The following is an 18,691-nucleotide window of genomic DNA, read 5'->3' as shown; positions in this document are numbered from 1 at the left end:
TCCAAACTGAACTCCAGCTACATAGATAAATACATTTGAAATACTCATGTTTACTATATTGTCTGCTAAGAATTTGCAATTTTGTTCAGTAAATTGTGCGATTCATATACCTCTACTAGACAGCACAGCCAGGATGTTGACACAGTGGTGTCACCTTCCCCCCTCCAGCCTACAATTGAGTACAATGGAGAAGCAGCAACACACTGGTACAGGCGTACCTTGGTTTACGAACGCCTCGGTTAAAATAATTTTCGGTTTACGAATGAAAATCCATTGAAAATAATGCCTCGGTTTACGAATTTGTTTCGCAATACGACCAAACTAATTGGTTTTCCATGCATTTACAATTTTTTTTTAATCATGTCCCTGTACAGTACTATGCCTTTAAAGTGCACATTATAAAGAGTTTTGAACAGATAAGACTTTTTTACTTATTCCTGACCTCCAAAATGGATTAATTGGTTTTCAATGCACTTACAAATTTTTTTTTAATCATGTCCCTGTACAGTACTATGCCTTTAAAGTGCACTTTATAAAGAGTTTTGAACAGATAAAGACTTTTTTTTACTTTTTTCTGACCTCCTTAACGGATTAATTTGTTTTCAGTGCATTTACTATTTTTTTTTTTTAATCATGTCCCTGTACAGTATTTATGCCTTTAAAGTGCACTTTATAAGGAGTTTTGAACAGATAATACTTTTTTTTTACTTTTTTCTGACCTCTGGAACGGATTAATTGGTTTTCAATGTATTTATGAATTAATTTTTAATCATGTCCCTGTACAGTATTTATGCCTTTAAAGTGCACTTTATAAAGAGTTTTGAACAGTAAAATATGTTTTTTTACTTTTTTCTGATCTCCGGAATGGATTAATTGGTCTTCAATGCATTCCTATGGGAAACCGCGTTTTGGTTTGCGAATTGTTCGCAAAGCAAAAAGTCCCACAGAATGCATTAAATTCGTAAACTGAGGTACGTCTGTAATTCATCAGCTCTGTTCATTCTGCTAAATGCTGATGCAGTGTATACATCAAACTCAGAGAGAGGTACATATTTTAGTTGTATTCCAACATTTTTTTAGTTGTATTCAAACATTTTTTAAGGAGCTATTTATTCTAAGCATCCTACACCTCAGTACCCCTTCACCACAGACCCCAACAACATTAAAATATTTGTATATATATGTTTTTAAAAGAGGTGTTTGGTCTGACTGTATGATGTCATGTGTCCTCTGATTCTAATTCCCTCTTCGGCAATGGGTGGGTCCTTCCTGCTGCAGCGAGCAGTGCCACATAATGACATGGTGATGTTCCCTGCAGCAACCTACTGTGAGTCCATGGGGGCGGCTTGATGACATCCCCCCAGGGGTGGGTCCCTGACATCCTGGACTCACAGGAAGTAAGTTGAATGATACTAGGTGTCATTCAGTCAAGAAGAGGACCAGCACTGGATGGAAAAGCAATGATTCAGCAAAGTATAGCATCAAAGAAAGGATGAGTATTGCATTTTGCAGATACACCATGGCTAGAACACAAAACCGTTCATTTTATATGATTTAAGAAAATTTGGAGTTTTATCTCAGTTTATTAAACATAATAATGCTATTCATTCCGGATAAGGTAGTGTTTGCAGAAACAATGTTTTAATGGCAGGTATACAGAGGCTTCATCTGCGCTATCTTGCATGCCTGTCCTGTCGATCACAAGCCCAGATCCCTGACATTCCAGTGTGCCAGACCCAGGTGCAGGCTGACTATAACCTCCTTATGCACACAGCAGCCCACCTCAGAGATAGGCTCTCTGGAAGACAAGGTGTCTTTTGTCCTTTTCTGGCCAAAATGAGCTGCAGATTAAAATATTCTTCTAAAATAGAACTCATCTGCTTATTGCTACAAAACATTCAAAACCAGGACAGCGTAAATTCACAATTTTTACAGACATTGTATCAGTCTCTGATCATTTTATTCAGACAGTTAAAACTGAACACCAGGCAAATAAAAAAAATAAAAATAAATGCAGTTATGCATTTTTATTTATATGACTAGTAAAAGTTCTTAAACCATCCTTTAACCCCCACTGTGCAGCAACTTCCAACTGATAGAGGGTGTGGCAGTATTTGAGACCAATCAGGTGTCCTGCACTCATATGAGGAACATGCTGTTACCAGGAGAGAGCAAAGAGATGGCCCTCATTAGTCTTTGCTGTTCCTTTGCTGTCTTGTAACAGACTGGGAGTATAGAGGTGAGCTAGATGTGTTGTTTAACCACTTGCCCTCCAGAGGATTCCACCCCCCCCTTCCTGACCAGGCCATTTTGTGCATTACGGAGCTGCATTACTTTAACTGACAATTGCGCGGTCATGCAACGCCAAATTAAATTTATGTCCTTTTTTCCCCATGAATTGAGCTTTCTTTCGGTGGTATTTTATTGCCTGTGTGTTTTTTATTTGTTGCGCTATAAATAAAAGACCAACAATTGGAGGAAAAGAACAATATTTTTGACGTTTTGCTATTAAACATGTCCAGTAACAAAATTTAAAAAATCAAATTTCAGCATAAATTTAGGTCAAAATGTATTCTGCTACATGTCTTTGCTAAAAGAAAATCCCAATACGTGTAAATTATTTGGTTTACGTGAAAGTTATAGCATTTACAAATGGCGGTATATATAGTGGATTTTTTATTTTATTTTTACTAGTAATGGCAGCAATCAGCGAGTTATAGCGGGACTGCGGTGGACATTCTGACACTGGGGGTACCTGACTTGGTGTCACTGACATCCCCAGTGACACCAATACAGTGATTAGTGCTTAGAAAAAGCACTGACACTGTACTAATGGCACTGGGCAGGAAGGGGTTAACATGAGGGGCGCTCAAAGAGTTAACTGTAGGCTTTACTATGGGGCTATATTTGTGTGCTTCACTGTAAGTGTACTGTTTGGATGGCTGTGCTGTGCACAGCCATCCAAAGCAGTGTGCATGAGCTGACAGGGAGGAGGACTGTTAGTAAACAAAACAGTTCTCCTCCCCGTCAGAGATCCTCGGCAGTCACCGGGCGCTGGCGAGTAATCACCAGCCGGAACCCGGAGATTGACAGCCGTGAATGGCAGCGTAGGTAGGGCGCACTCGCCCCTTACCTGGAACTGTAAAATCACGTATATATATATATATATATATATATATATATATATATATACACGTGATTTTGCACACCCCTGCTGCTCTGTAGCAGTATTTCTGCTATAGGGCATTTGGGAAGTTGTTAAAGAGGATGAAGAGTGAGCATGTAGAGAGTCTTTCTAGTGAAAGATATACTTGCAGTTGTCATGAACACAGGGGCGGACTGACAACTCATGGGGCCTCCCGGGCAATATGGGATCATGGGGCCCCTGTTTCCTTGCCCAAATTCAAAAAAGCCTATGAAAAAGGTACCAGGGGCATCTCATGGGGCCCCCTACTGACCCCGGGCTGTCGGGCAGTGCCCGAGTTTTCAAATGGTCAGTCTGCCCCTGCATGAACAACAAAGGTACCGTTCGGAAGCAGCCTGTCGGAACACGTCCCTGTGATAGGTGGGATTGCCTCTAGCTGCAGAGATGTTGTCGCCACTCCCTACGCCGTGGTCCAACTGTAGCAGAATTGCACTGCAGAGGTCCCCATGCTGTACAGAGGTACAGAAAATCAAGAGTTAAAGTCAAGTGAACGTTGGACCCTCTGTTATGTGCACGATGGGGTTCAATGCTGCTACCGGAACCAGTAGTGGGAAACGCTGTGCTGTGCTTAGTGTTCAGCATGGCCCTCCTAATTGCATGATACAGTTGAAAGATATACATTTACACGGGGACCCGTGAGTTAGCTGGAAAACAGTTGTTGTGCAAGTATATATGCTGTACTTTAACCTCTAAGAGTAGAGTCCCTCCCTAAGTCGAGTATTCCCTGATGGCACCCTCAGCCTTGTCCCGCGGCGTTGGTGAAAATGGCATTCAAGCAAAGGTACCCCATGTGTGTGAAGTAGACAAAGAGACCCTATACAACCTGCCTAGAGTAGGCCTCTTATGTTTCCCAACCTTGGCACCCAATGACTTAATTGGAAAACATGGAGGATGTGAGAAACAACCACCACCCTGCTGCCCCTACCCCTTACAAACTCCTAGGTGAGGATTGCAGAAGTGGGAGGGGGTACAAATAAAAATTGGTACCCACTCCTCTCCCCCCAAAAAGACTGTAACTCCGGTACCTCAGGTTCCTCTTTAAAAAGAGCAGAGAAAGGTTGGGCCACCAGGCTGGCTGGACAGAATCTCAGGCCTGGATGGACAGAAATACAAATCATTTGACAGGTAAGACAAATCCTGTATACATATCACATCTTTCTATTTAGCTGTTTGCCTGGAGTTCAACTTTAATCAGTGGTATTTTATATTGAGTGTGTTTTACAGTTAGGTCCATATATTGTATGTCACTGAGTATATTCTCATTACATTTCTAACTATTTTTCAGTAAAGTCAGCCTTCAACTGCCAACACTATACAGAAACATAGTAACAACACAAAAATATCAGTAATTTCTCCTCCATCTACGTTTTTCAGTTGCAGTGTGGCATTATTTATTAAATGTTTGACTGGGCTTCAAGGTGGCTCTGCAGCATCTTTCCATCCAATTTATATTCTTCTCTACAATACTCCACCTGCTCCAGCTTGAGTTTGTGGTTTTGTATTTGGCGTAAATAAAGGCCTCTGACGGTGTTGGTGGGTGTGCTGCAAAATGGCTGTAAACCACACAAGTTTGCACAAAGCTGCATATTTAAAGTAAACCTGTCACAAAATTGAACAGTGCATATGCTGAGGCTTCCATCTATAAAAACCGTGTTATAAAGCAGTCAGTAAATCCAGATATACCACTCAAATCTCAGCATTACCTATAAAACGTTCCATCTCCACAGCCCCTCTACTGGTCAATTGATGTCATGAACGGTACTGGCCTATTACAGGAAGGACCGTCCCAATACTCTTACTCATTAAGCTAGCCAGGCATGGATTGAAATTTGCTGGTTCAGCAGGGACAGGATGAATTTTGATCCATGTATGGGCATTGTGACTGTACAGATGCCAATATATCAATTGACGTCCATACAAATGCCCTGTTGGATTTTCCCCACTTGATCAGCACTGCAAGCTATAACTGGCAGTGCTGATCAGTGACAGCAGGGAAGTCTCTCAGTTGTCAGAATACAATGACTGATGATTCCTCCATACACCTAGAATGTGTAGATTAGGGAATCAGGTCAGTTTTTTAATTCAATTGGCTGGTTGAACAAAAAAAAACCAGATTAATCTGTGGGCTGCCTTAGGAAAGCTTTGGAAGCAGGAAGAGCTCAAGTTTGACTACTAAAGCAGAAGTTGAGATTTCCAAACAATCTCATCTGCCCAGATACTGTATCTATATCTGCTGATTATTTTTCTATTCACTTTTTAATGAGGGCGAAGGGAGCAGTCCTTGTCGGGAAAACACATTTGTAACCGCTAATGGCTATAATAGACACTAGAAATAAATCACATGTAAAATCCGACGTGCTGGTTGTACCCATACTCAGGGGCGGACTGACAACTCATGGGGCCCCTGGGCAATAGGGGATCATGGGGCCCCTGTGTCCTTGCCCAAACTCAAAAAAGCCCATGAAAAAGGTACCAGGGGCATCTCATGGGGCCCCCTACTGTCACAGGCCCTAAGGCAGTGTCCGAGTTTCCAAATGGTCAGTCCGCCCCTGCCCATACATGATTCAAATCTCAGCCAATCCCTGCTGAATCAGCAGAGATTCAAACCAGTTAAGGATTGGCTTTATCCTGCATGCTTAGATAAAAGTCTGATGTGGATTTTTGAGGGTATCCCATGCTTATATTTCTTGATTTTTGCAATGGGGTCACTCTTTTATGCCATACCAGACCCTTTGGTGCTGGTATGAAATTTAACAGGGACTTCATGCTTTTGGATGGGATCCACCTTATAATTCATACCAGACCTGAAGGGCCTGGTATAAAATATGGAGGGAAACCCCACACTTTTTTTTTCTTAACTATCTCGGCCACTATGTTTTCATGGCCGGGAATTTCCAGCCAATAAATGAAGGAGATGGTGTCATTGGATTGCTAAGGATGAGGGTGGGTGCCAACATTCAACCTTGATAGCAGTTATAGTAGCAGGAGAAACATCCGCTACTGTATATGATGTTCAGTTACTGCCAAGTGGGTTGAAAGTCTGGCATTCGAACACCTGAACAAGCAAAATTTGGTGCAAACCTGTGCTCGTCTTGAACCAGGATCTCCATCCCTAATAGTGACTGAGAGCTTGGGTAAGTATTGTCTCTTTTCATTTACAGGTTACCTTTTTAGATTTTTTTTTATTTTGGCAACATAATTGCTTTAAGCACATGACCTCCAGAAGATTTACCCCCGTTCCTTACCAGGCCATTTCTTGTGATACAGCACTGCGTTACTTTAACTGACAATTGCATGTCAACGCAACATGCATTGCTGTACATAAATTAAATGTATGTCCTTTTTTTCCCCACAAATAGAGCTTTCTTTTGGTGGTATTTTATCACCTCTGCGGTTTTTACTATTTGCTTTATAAACAAACATTTTTTTAAAAAAACAATATTTTTTATTTTCTACTATAAAACATATCCAATAAAACATTTTAAAAATCAATATCATAAACTGAGGTCAAAATTTATTTTTGCTACATATTTTTGGTAAAAAAAAATCCCAATATGTGTATCTTGAATAGTTTGTGGAAATGTTATAGCGTCTACAAACTATGGGACATATGCTGGAATTTTGTTTATACCAGTAAAGGCAGCGATCACTGACTTATAGTGGGGCTGCGATATTGCGGTGGACATTTTTACACTGACATTTTCCAGCTCAGTTCACCACGGCAAACTCAGCCAGAAGTTGGAGTGGGTGCCTGTCAAAACAAGGTACCTGCCCCCCCCAAAGGTGCCAAATGTGGCAGCGGAGGGGGGGAGGAGGCAGTAAATGTCACATTGTGCCAGTTTGGGGATCGTCTCAGTTTTGTTTTCTAAATGGAATATTATCATTTCTACACATTACATGTGTATATTACAATATTTGTATACATTATGTACATGTATACATTTCATTATGGATTCTACACACAAATCACAATACATCTTTACAGTCATAGCTTTTCCTATGCTTCATCAACTTAGATAGGGGGAAATCCGCTGCCATCTACAGTCCATCTAAGGCTACAAATATGCAAAGGGAAAGCTCCAACTTTTTTGTGCAAGACACAAAATCAAGAACAAGATGTGTATAAAATGTATCCTAAATATTATGCATTATATCTTGTTTTTTGTGATAAAAAAATAATTCAATAGAAAATAAAATTTTCAGTTAAATGCTTATTTCACATTAAGGGCCAATTCACACTGGGAATTGAACAGGAATGCAGTTCTGTGTGATGCAATTTCAGCTTATTCATTTTAAATGGGCTGAAATTGTACTTCACTGCACCAAAAGTAGTGCATGCACTACTTTTGGAAACTCACTGCAACCATATTGCATGGTACTTTCATTCCATGCAATCAATCCAGTGCAGGTAAATGCACTGTGTTTCCGACCTGTTTGGGGTGTCATTAACCTAATATTGACACCCACTACAGATCACAACTGCAGTGCACTTTGAATTGGGTGCCGTAAACCCGTGTTTAATGTGCATCCTGTTGTGAACTGGCCCCAAAGCTGGAGTTTAGCTAAAAACATTTTTTTTCTCCACAGCTTCAGTTGCATTACTTACCTGTAGTGGACTATGACCCATGATGTGCGGGCTGCTTGATTTTGTAGAAATCTTCACTGCAGGGCTGCCCTGTCCTCTTCCCACTGCTGAACTTCTGTGGGGATTAACAATTTCAGGTCTCTGGGCTCAGCTGCACTAAAGATGATCCAACAGGGACATGCTCCTCCTGCCCTCTCGTCCATTGAGAAAAAAAAATATTTCATTGATTACGGTGCTTGTAACATGATCTGTGAGTGGTGAAGAGTTTGATCAGTCATTGGATTCTTTCCCCATTCACAGATTGTGATCAGGACCGGATTAAGAGCATCATGGGCCTGGTGCTGAAGATTTGGTTGGCCTTTTTCCGCAAATAAATAAAATGAAAATGCAAACATTACTTTGTTAAAATAAATTAAATATTTAAAAAAATGTAAATTAAATAGAGAGGGGCAGATGGTAATATAGAGAAGGGTGGAGGGGGGGGGGCAGAAAGAGGGGGGTGAGGGAGAGAGACAGAAAAAGGGGGGTGAGGGAGAGAGACATATAGACAGGGGGGTGAGAGAGAGGGGGGTACAGAGAGAAAGGGAGGTTGAGAGAGGGGGGGTGAGGAAGAGAGGCAGGGGGTGAGGGAGAGAGACAGAGGGGTGAGGGGGAGAGACAGAGGGGTGCGAGAGAGAGAAAAGGGGGTGTAAGAGAGAGAAAGGGGGGTGGGAGAGAGAGGGAGGTGAGAGAGTGAAGGTGGGGTGAGAGAGAAGGGGGGTGAGAGGGAGAAGGGGGGTGAGATAGAGAAAAGGAGGGAGAGATAGACGGGGGATTAGAAAGAGAGACAGGGGGGTGAGGGAGAGAGACAGAGGTGGGTAAGGGAGAGAGAAAGGGGGGAGAGAGAGAAAGGTGGTGAGAGAGGGAAAGGGAAGTGAGAGAGAGAAAGGGATGTGAGAGAGACAGAAGGGGAGGGAGAGAGACAGAGGGGTGAGTGGGAGAGACAGAGGGGTGAGAGAGAGAGAGAGAGGGGGGTTGTGAGAGAGAGAAAGGCTGATGAGAGAAAGAGAAAGGGGGGTTGAGAGACTGAGGGGGGTGAGAGACAGAGGGGGGTAAAGAAGAGAGATGGAGAGGGGGGTGAGGGAGACAGAAGGGGGGGTGAGAGTGGGAAAGTGGGGTTGAGAGAGAGAGGGGGGTGAGGGAGAGAGAGAGAGAGGGGGGGGTGAGGGAGAGAGACAGAGGGGGGTGAGAGAAAGGGGGTGAGATACTGAAAGGGGGTGATAGACAGAGAGGGGGGTGAGAGAGAGACACCCTCTACATCAACTCAACCACACAGCACACCTAGTGATGTAGAGGGTGGAGCCCCAACACTCTGGTTCTATCTCTTCAGCCTTGCAGCCCAGAGATGGCCTAACAGGAGGCTGCAAACTAGAATACCCACCCATAGTCTCTCCCAGGTGTAGGGATAACTTTCTAAGGGTAGTTTGCCAGCTACAATTATAGTGGGGGAGGCACAGTGGGGCATTGGGGGACACGCATGGCTTTATTGGGCAAATAGCACGCATGTCTGACATCCCATTTGTGTCTAACTTCCACCCATCCTGCGCTCTATTAGCACCGAGTTCTGCCCACCCCACACCCATTAGCGCCTAACTTCAGCCCATCCTGTGCCCCATTAGTGCTTAGTTTAGCAAGTTATATTCCGCAAAATCTTCAGGCTCAAAAATGCTCATAAACACCGGATAGCCGCATTTTTCAGCTTTATCGATGTTTTTCAGCTTTATCGATGTTTTTCAACTTTTATCAGCATTAGAGCATTTTTACAGCTAAAAAGCTCCTCTTGAAACCCACTAGTTCTGGGGTTTTTTTCCAGCCGGAAAACGCTCCTGCCAAAAAACGATGATTAAAGGATAACATGCTGGGGAGTTTAATGGCTGTAGAAAAAGCCACCAGAAGCCAAAAACAGCAGCTGTAAAAATGTCCAGTGCGTGAGGACTTAATTGCAAATTAGGCGCTCACCTAATGGAGCAGAGCACTGCCCCTAGATAGAATATGGGCGGGCATTCTGCCCCGCCACTTCCTGATTCGTCAATGGGGCAAAGGGTGGGTACAAGTTAGATGCTGGTGGGTGAATATAGCGCAGATTAGGGGAAGAGAGGAAGCGTGTCACGTGACTATTAAACCCCCACATGCAGCTGGACCTGTCACACAGTGTGTATGTTTAAATAACATTCCCTCCTATAAGCACCCTCCCAGCTTGTGTTTTTTGGGTGGCTGAGCCTGTGTAGAGGTTAGGGGCCAAGAGCTGTAGCTCCAATTGCCCCTATGTTAATCCAGCCCTGATGCTGATACAGGCATTGCAATCAGTTAAAGAACTTTTCTAAATGGAGGAGATCCGCATAGGATCATCTTTAGTGCAGCTGAGCCTGGAGACCTGAAGCTGTTAATCCCCACAGCTCCAGAAGTTCAGCTCCAGGAAGAGAGGAGGGCAGCCCTGCATTGAAGACTTTCACAGAATCTGGGACATTCTTCATTCTAGGTTAGTAATGTAAGTGAAGCTGTAGTGGAAAAAAAATGTTTTTAGCTAAACTTCAGCTTTAAGAGCATTTATACCTGCAGTTGTCAGTGCCACCCCTCTGAAAAGAAATCTGACAGGGGGCTGGGAGGCAATATGTGACCTTCTGTACACTGTTTTAACCCTTTGAACCCTTTGAAGACTGCAGCATTGCACCAAAACCATGTCTATGAATAGAACATTTTAGGAGAAAATTAACCAATACAATAAATCAAGTAACAATGAGATTCTACATGGAACATAAAAACCTTAGGCTTGGGTTCACACCGTTTTCTGTGCGAATTCCGCACCGTTTCACAATCGCACCCCGTTCTTGTGAACCTCTACGTGTGTGTATGTTAAGTTGACACACCCTGAAATTGGTTCGCAAAACGCAGTGCAATGCGCAGAATTGGATTGCATGGGTGTGTATACCCATGTGATCCGATTCCAGTGAGTACCAAAAAAAAGGGTCCTGCACCTTTTTTGGTGAGGATGTGGTGCGATTTGAGCCATACATTATGTATGGCTCAAATCTCACCGCACAAAATTCGCATGTGATTTGCACAGGAATGCGGTGTGGTTCCTGTGCGAATTACATGTGATATGCCGCACTGCAGAAGTGTGAACCCAGACTCAATATGATGTAGTTGAAGCAGCAACTATGAAGGATTGATGCCCATGCCGTTGATTATTCATAGTGACATTGGCATAGGAATTACATGGGCATTCTTAGGTGGAGATTGATCTGCCCTTACAGTAAGCTTTGAAGCAAGCCAAGGTGCTTTCCTTCACAGAAAGGGCCCTAGACAGTGTCAAGCCTCATTGGTCCTGTGAACCATAACAGGAAGGACCGGCTCCCCTAGAAGTCTCTGCACAAGCAGTACAGGTGGTAGATCCAGGGCCACACACAGCTTGATTTTTGATCAGTCTATGGGGACATTTAGGCTAGCCACATTGCAGTCTGGCCATACAATCTCTGTACAATCAACTGCGGATTTAGCAAAACTATGTAATATACTATTAGTGTTGCCACCTGTCTGGGATTCACAATCATGTGTCTGGTTTTCAGTCCTCTTGATAACCGGACACATTATTCAGACCGGACTGTGACTACCTATGATAGTTGCAGAGAGGATTAGGAGTTCTTCTCCCTCCAGCCTGCAGGGGACGATAGAGAGCTGGCTCTGAGAACCTAACTCAGTCTCAGCGCGGCACTGGAGGGGAGTGAACATCTGTTCTTCTTCCGCTCTCTCTCCTTGTCACGTGACTTATCACATGACTGGAGAGCGAAAGGAGGAGCTGCCTTCTTTGTGATTTGTTATCTGTGAGTACAGGGGGAAAGGGAGGGGGGAGGAACCTGGCGGCACCTGATTTAAGGGGGGACTGTTGTGTGTGGAGAGACTCAAATGGGGACTCCAAATGTAAGGTGGAGTCTGATGGGGGTCCTGATTTAAGGGGGACTCTGATGGAGGCACCTGATGTAAGGAGGCAATCTGATGGAGACACCTGAAGTAAGGAGGCACTCTGGTGGGGACACCTTATGTAAAGTGATTTTATTTTCTTTCATTTGAAATATGGATGTGATTGGCCTACTTTTATGTTATATTAGAGAGCAATAACAGACCTCGGGTGGAAGAAAATTTTAGTAACTGGTCGTCCTTCAGTTTTAATTTATTACCCCTGCCCTAGGTGGACAATTTTCATTGCAGGAATGTGCACAAAACTGTGTGTAACACAAAGGTCTGTTGCAGGTGTGCAGTGGTCAGTCTTCAGCAAGTCACCTTGCTTTTGTGCTCATTCACCTGCAGCAAAATGTATGGTAACAAAATACCATGCATTTTGGTGCAGCAAAATTTTTAAAAAGGTTATACACGTTTTACATCTATTTGTACTACATTTTGTTTTTCAGTTGTTTCGTATGCTGCAAAAAATAAAAATAAAAAAAAACGCTAACTTGTTTGGCTTGAAGAAAAGATGGCAAACCTATATACTATCCAATCAATTTGTATCCTACCAAGCAGGCCCTTGTACTTCATATCTCTAAAGGAGATTGTATAGTCAGATTATAATGTGTATAATGAACAATAAACAATCATTTCAATGTAGCCAAGTTCTCCAGTACAGACCGTTGGTGAGTATTAAAGTGTTACTAAACCCAGGATCTTGCATTCACTATATCTGGTCTTTCACAGTACACAGCACATGGAAATGCAATTATTTTATTAAATATAAACTGCTAAATACCTTTTATCATCAGCAGTTAGAGCAGTCTTGTGAATTCTATCAGTGATCAGGAGAGCGTTGGTTAAAGCTTGTTGGAGGAGTTTTCATTCTCCACTGATTATCCTATGAGGCTGCATAACCCCTGACCCTCTGTCTGGACAGCGCTGATTGGCCCTGTGTTGATCACATGCACTTCTACAAGAAAAAGAAAACTCTTTAGCAATACACAATAAACTGAGCATGTGCAGCTTGCCCATAAGGCTCTGTTCTATCAACAGATGGATGAGGGACAGTAGAAGAAGGGAGATAAGACAGGATCAAACATCCTTTTTACACAATGTGGGGGATTAACCTCTTAGGTTCCACAGTGAGTGTAACAAGCATGCTTTACTGCATATACAGACTGATTTTACCATTGTGGGTTTAGTAACACTTGAATTGCTTGTTTTGTAAGAATTGCTAGCTTCAGCTTCCTGAATGATGCAACAGAATCTCATCAAAGTGGTATTAAACTCGAATTTTATACTTTGCCCTACAGGTAAATTTAGTTCTGGAACATAGGAGTCACTGTTCTGCAGAAAGGCTGTAAGAGTTAACAAAATTTGGAAAAACACACAACTTGCACAAATGTATAACTTTTTCATTCCAAAATGTCCAATTCTTTTTGTCAATCATACTTATTCTTCATTTAATCTGTTATAACAATTTTCCGTTTTCTGAATGATGTCTTGAAGAGTAATTTTGCAATAAAGCAGGCAGACTCTTTTCAGGGTATATTTTTCCCTGGGTATATGGGCCCCTCTGTGTCGTTGGGCCCATAGAAGCTACATGATTAATAGTCTACTGCACTTATAGATTTTTTTCTTGAGTATATAGTAGGAAATGGCAAAGGTCAAGATGTTCCACACATTCCGAATGATACTTTGATGAGCAGTTCTAATAAACCACCATATGAAGGTGTACTTCCAGGGGTGCTAAGGGTTAACATGGCCTCTTGTGCCGGCAGCATGGATTGTCAGGCTGTGGGTTCATCCACAGTTCAGCAATATTCTGTAAATCTATTTTACCCTCTGTCTCATTCCGATGATAACAGACATAATTGCCCCTCAGATCAAACCTGCGATTAAGTATCAATGTACACAGATACACAGAGAGCCTGGCCATGCAGCTAACAGAAATGCTCTTAGAGAAAGGAAGTCAGTATGGAAGTACAGAGACTGCTTCTACTTATATAACCCCCTAAACTATTTCTTACTGATGAAGCCCAGAAAAAGTACCCATAGAGCCAATTTCCTACTGACAAATCCAAATATCATTGGAATTAATCTTCAGTTGTATAATAACAGATAACAGAGGCTCAAGTGAATGCGCACATTAAAAAAAAGACTAAATAAATACATAATTTTATATTTAAATATTTAATAGAATTTAGGGTTCATCCACCTGCAGCATTTTCTGTAGCACAGTGCACCACAATCACATTATGTGCACTGCAGTGATATACCTAGGTCATGTTGGTGGTAAATTTCCAAACAATGAAAATCATGCTTGTGTGATGTGAAAATATTATATGAAATAATAAATACTCTATGAATTAGTGCCACGCAATATAAATAATGCAATTTATTCCATATGTGCATCTTCATAATAAAGTGCCTGTGCAATTACCCATATAACTTCTTATAAAGTGCATATAAACACCTCAGTGAGTACATAAACAATTTGTGACATAAAGATCCCATATAACAGAAAGAGTCGTTCTATAATAAATTATATCGATTCTTCTAAATAGGGTTGCTCAATTCTTGTAAATATTTGCGCACCTTCCTGCCATGTGAAAAAACAACCTTCTGTGTCTCTCCTCCACCGACACACATATGTACTCTCACCTACTTATTTTGACCTATAAACATTTAGGTCAAACAGCGCTTTTCCCTTTTATCCTGGATAGGTATAATTCCTTTATTGCTCCACTCTCCTTCACTCTCTACTCCAGAATGATCTTTCTATTTCTTATAACACAAATTGCTAAGCAGCCAATTGCATGGCAGCAACTCAATGCATTTAGGTATCTAGACGTGGTGAAGATGACTTGCTGAAGTTCAAACTGAGCAGGTAAGTATAATTCCTTCATTGCTCCGCTCTCCTCCACACTCTACTCCAGAATGGTCTTCCTATTTCTTATTCAGCATATCCTCCGAAAATGTAGGAAGAATGCCCATCATAGTGTATCATTTATATCAACTAACATTAAAAAGATTGAGTGCAGTCACATAAAAAGTGTGCAACTGGGACACTACAGTTGAATAGTTTCCACAATATCATATCCAGCATTCTATGGTGACTCACAAAATGGCATCTCGCAAGCTTCCAGTTATGGTCTTGACGTAATTGGCGCTCCCTACGTGTTACGCCACAACACGTGACTTCATCAGGAGCTTTATATGAAATAAGCTGCAGGCCTACTACGGTATGTCAAACATAGTAACAAATTGTGTAAAAACAATGCTGTGCTAATTCCTACCACTTCAAAACTGGAAAGTAGTATATCACACAAAATAAATATGTATGTGACTAATTAATGAATAAAAAGCAGTAATAAACCATATACAAATCTACACTTACCAGCCACTTTACACCTGTTCAATTTCTTGGTAACACAAATTGCTAATCAGCCAATCACATGGCAGCAACTCTATGCATTTAGGCATCTAGACGTGGTGAAGATGACTTGCTAAAGTTCAAACTGAGCATCAGAATGGGGAAGAAAGGGGATTTAAGTGACTCTGAACGTGGCATGGTTGTTGGTGACAGAAGGGGTGGTCTGAGTATTTAAAAAACTGCCGATGTACTGGAATTGTCATGCACAACCATCTCTAGGGTTTACAGAGAATGGTCCAAAAAAGAGAAAATATCCAGTGAGCGGCAGTCATGTGGAGGAAATGCCTTGTTGATGTAATTCGCGGTCCACGGAAATCCGGATTTAACTGTGATCTACGCCAGCAAAAAGTAACTAGGATCTCTTTATTCAGCAAACCATCACTACAGCATAAAGAAGAACTTTAAAATAGTCGTAAACCACTTAGCAACCAGCACCTGTAGGCTTTTTCTGTCACTCACTCCCAATATTTGCATTCCTACCTTATGGCTTTATTTTACGAATCAAACTCGATGGGCTACTTGGTCTTTTTTCTGCTGCTACTTTTCCATCCACAGTTTCACTGTCTCCATTTCTTTTTTGGTCAATTTTTGTTTAATTCCACGGTTATTATCCTTGAGGGATGTTAAACAATAATCTGCTCTAGATGTCAAATATTCTAGGTATGCCATTGGGCCCTAAAACTAAATCTAACCTAGATGGCACTGCTTTTTTAATTGAAAACTGCTTTCAAGCCCAACTCCAGGCAAACAAAAGAATGTTTTCCCATGCAGTGAGGCTGTGCCCACACAGCGAGGGTTAACCGTTTGTTTTGTAGAGGGGCAACAAGAAAGCCTATACTCACTTCAGTGGCAAACAGCCATCCCCCACAATCCAACGGTGGACTTTTCCTGATGGAAGGGGTGTAAAATGGATGGAACATGTTCCCCAAGGTGAACTTGGTCTTTAAGTTGCTAAAGCTGGTATGAAATTTATAGTGATTAGGTTTGGACCTACTTCCAGATTAAGTAATAATCATCCAGAAGTTAATTTTTAGGTATATTTAGCAAGACAGTTTCTGTAAAATGTAAACCATAGCAATGAACTTTACCTATTTGCTACCTTTTTGGTCTGGTAAAAATACCATTTGGCCATATCAGTGCAAAACTTGCAAAGTTACAAAAAACCCCTGTTGGTCCTGCTAAATATCTAGTGCTATCCTGTGTTCTGTCACTTTGCAGTGTTATCCCAACCAATGTTATCAACCCTGCCCAGTTCACCTCTGTGAACTATAGACCGCCCCACTACCATGTTATGGAGATAAGGAGACATAGAGGTGTTCTGTAGTAGTAACACACTTCCTGTCCTAGGATGACAGTGCGGTTTCCCTGTAAATACAGTAGGATGAGTAAGCTTGGTCACCTTTGGAAAAAAAGTATGTCCCTGGCAGGATCACTAGGTGAAAATAAAGATAAAAGTCCTGAAAAAAATAAAATAAAATAAATGCAGCCACCAAAACGAAGGACTGTAAGCTACAATATATAAATTCTGAACACAGGTACATCCCCAGTTATAAGAGGGTGTGCACACTTATGCAACCACAAAAGTTCAGTTTTTTATGTTTACTTCCCCCCTAAAAGATTTCAGTTTTTTTTTCAATTGAGTTGTACAGTTTATATGTCACACTGAAGGTGGAAAAAGCTCTGAAATTATTTCTCTTTGTCTCATTTTTTTACATCACATAAACCTTACATTTTAACAGGGGTGTATAGACTTTTAATATGAACCGTGTATATGTATATATATATATATATATACAGTCATGGCCGAAATTGTTGGCACCCTTGATATTTTTCCTGAAAATCAAGTATTTCACACAAAAAAGGTATTGCATTAACACATGTTTTGCTATACACATGTTTATTCCCTTTGTATGTATTGGAACAAATATAAAACAGAGGCAGAAAAGCAAATATGACATAATGTCACACAAAACCCCAAAAATGGGCTGGACAAAAGTATTGGCACCCTTAACTTAATATTTGGTTGCACACCCTTTGGAAAACATAACTGAAATCAGTCGCTTCCTATAACCATCAATAAGCTTCTGACACCTCTCACCCGGAATTTTGGACCACTCTTCCTTTGCAAACAGCTCCAGGTCTCTCTTATTGGAAGGACACCTTTTCCCAACAGCAATTTTAAGATCTCTCCACAGGTGTTCAATGGGATTTAGATCTGGGCTCATTGCTGGCCACTTCAGAACTCTCCAGCGCTTCTTTGCCATCCATTTCTGAGTGCTTTTTGACGTATGTTTGGGGTCATTGTCCTGCTGGAAGACCCAGGATCTTGGACGCAAACCCAGCTTTCTGACACTGGGCCCTACAGTGCGACCCAAAATCCTTTGGTAATCCTCAGATTTCATGATGCCTTGCACACAGTCAAGGCACCCAGTGCCAGAGGCAGCAAAACAACCCCAAAACATCATTGAACCTCCACCATATTTTACCGTAGGTACTGTGTTTTGTTCTTTGTAGGCCTCATTCCGTTTTCGGTAAACAGTAGAATGATGTGCTTTACCGAAAAGCTCTATCTTGGTCTCATCTGTCCACAAGACGTTTTCCCAGAAGGCTTTTGGCTTACTCAAGTACATTTTGGCAAACTGTAGTCTTGCTTTTTTATGTCTCTGTGTCAGCAGTGGGGTCCTCCTGGGTCTCCTGCCATAGCGTTTCATTTCATTTAAATGTCGACGGATAGTTCGCGCTGACACTGATGCTCCCTGAGCCTGCAGGACAGCTTGAATGTCTTTGGAACATGTTTGGGGCTGCTTATCCACCATCCGGACTATTCTGCGTTGCAATCTTTCATCAATTTTCCTCATCCGTCCACGACCAGGGAGATTAGCTACAGTGCCATGGGTTGCAAACTTCTTGATAATGTTGCGCACTGTGGACAAAGGCAAATCTAGTTCTCTGGAGATGGACTTGTAACCTTGAGATTGTTGATATTTTGCCACAATTTTGGTTCTCAGGTCCTCAGACAGTTCTCGTCTCCTCTTTCTGTTGTCCATGCTTAGTGTGGCACAGACAGACACACAATGCAAAGGTTAAGTGAACGTCTCTCCTTTTTATCTGCTTTCAGGTGTGATTTCTATATTGCCCACACCTGTTACTTGCCCCAGGTGAGTTTACAGGAGCATCACATGCTTGTAACATTCTTATTTATCCGCAGTTGTGAAAGGGTGCCAATACTTTTGTCCAGCCCATTTTTGGAGGTTTGTGTGACATTATGTCGAATTTGCTTTCTTTCCTCCCTTTTTTTGTTTTGTCCCAATACACACAAAGGGAATAAACATGTGTATAGCAAAACATGTGTTAATGCAATACGTTTCGTGAGAAATACATGATTTCCTGGAGAAATATCAAGGGTGCCAACAATTTCGGCCATGACTGTATATATGTGTATATTTTTTTTTTAACCTGGTGTTAGATATGCTTTAAAGTG

This window comes from Staurois parvus, unplaced genomic scaffold, assembly GCF_062004578.1.
Source record: "Staurois parvus isolate SC_StPar_1 unplaced genomic scaffold, SC_StPar_1.0 ptg000106l, whole genome shotgun sequence".
In the NCBI taxonomy this organism is placed as follows: Eukaryota; Metazoa; Chordata; class Amphibia; order Anura; family Ranidae; genus Staurois; species Staurois parvus.
Note: the sequence above shows the minus strand (reverse complement) of the source record.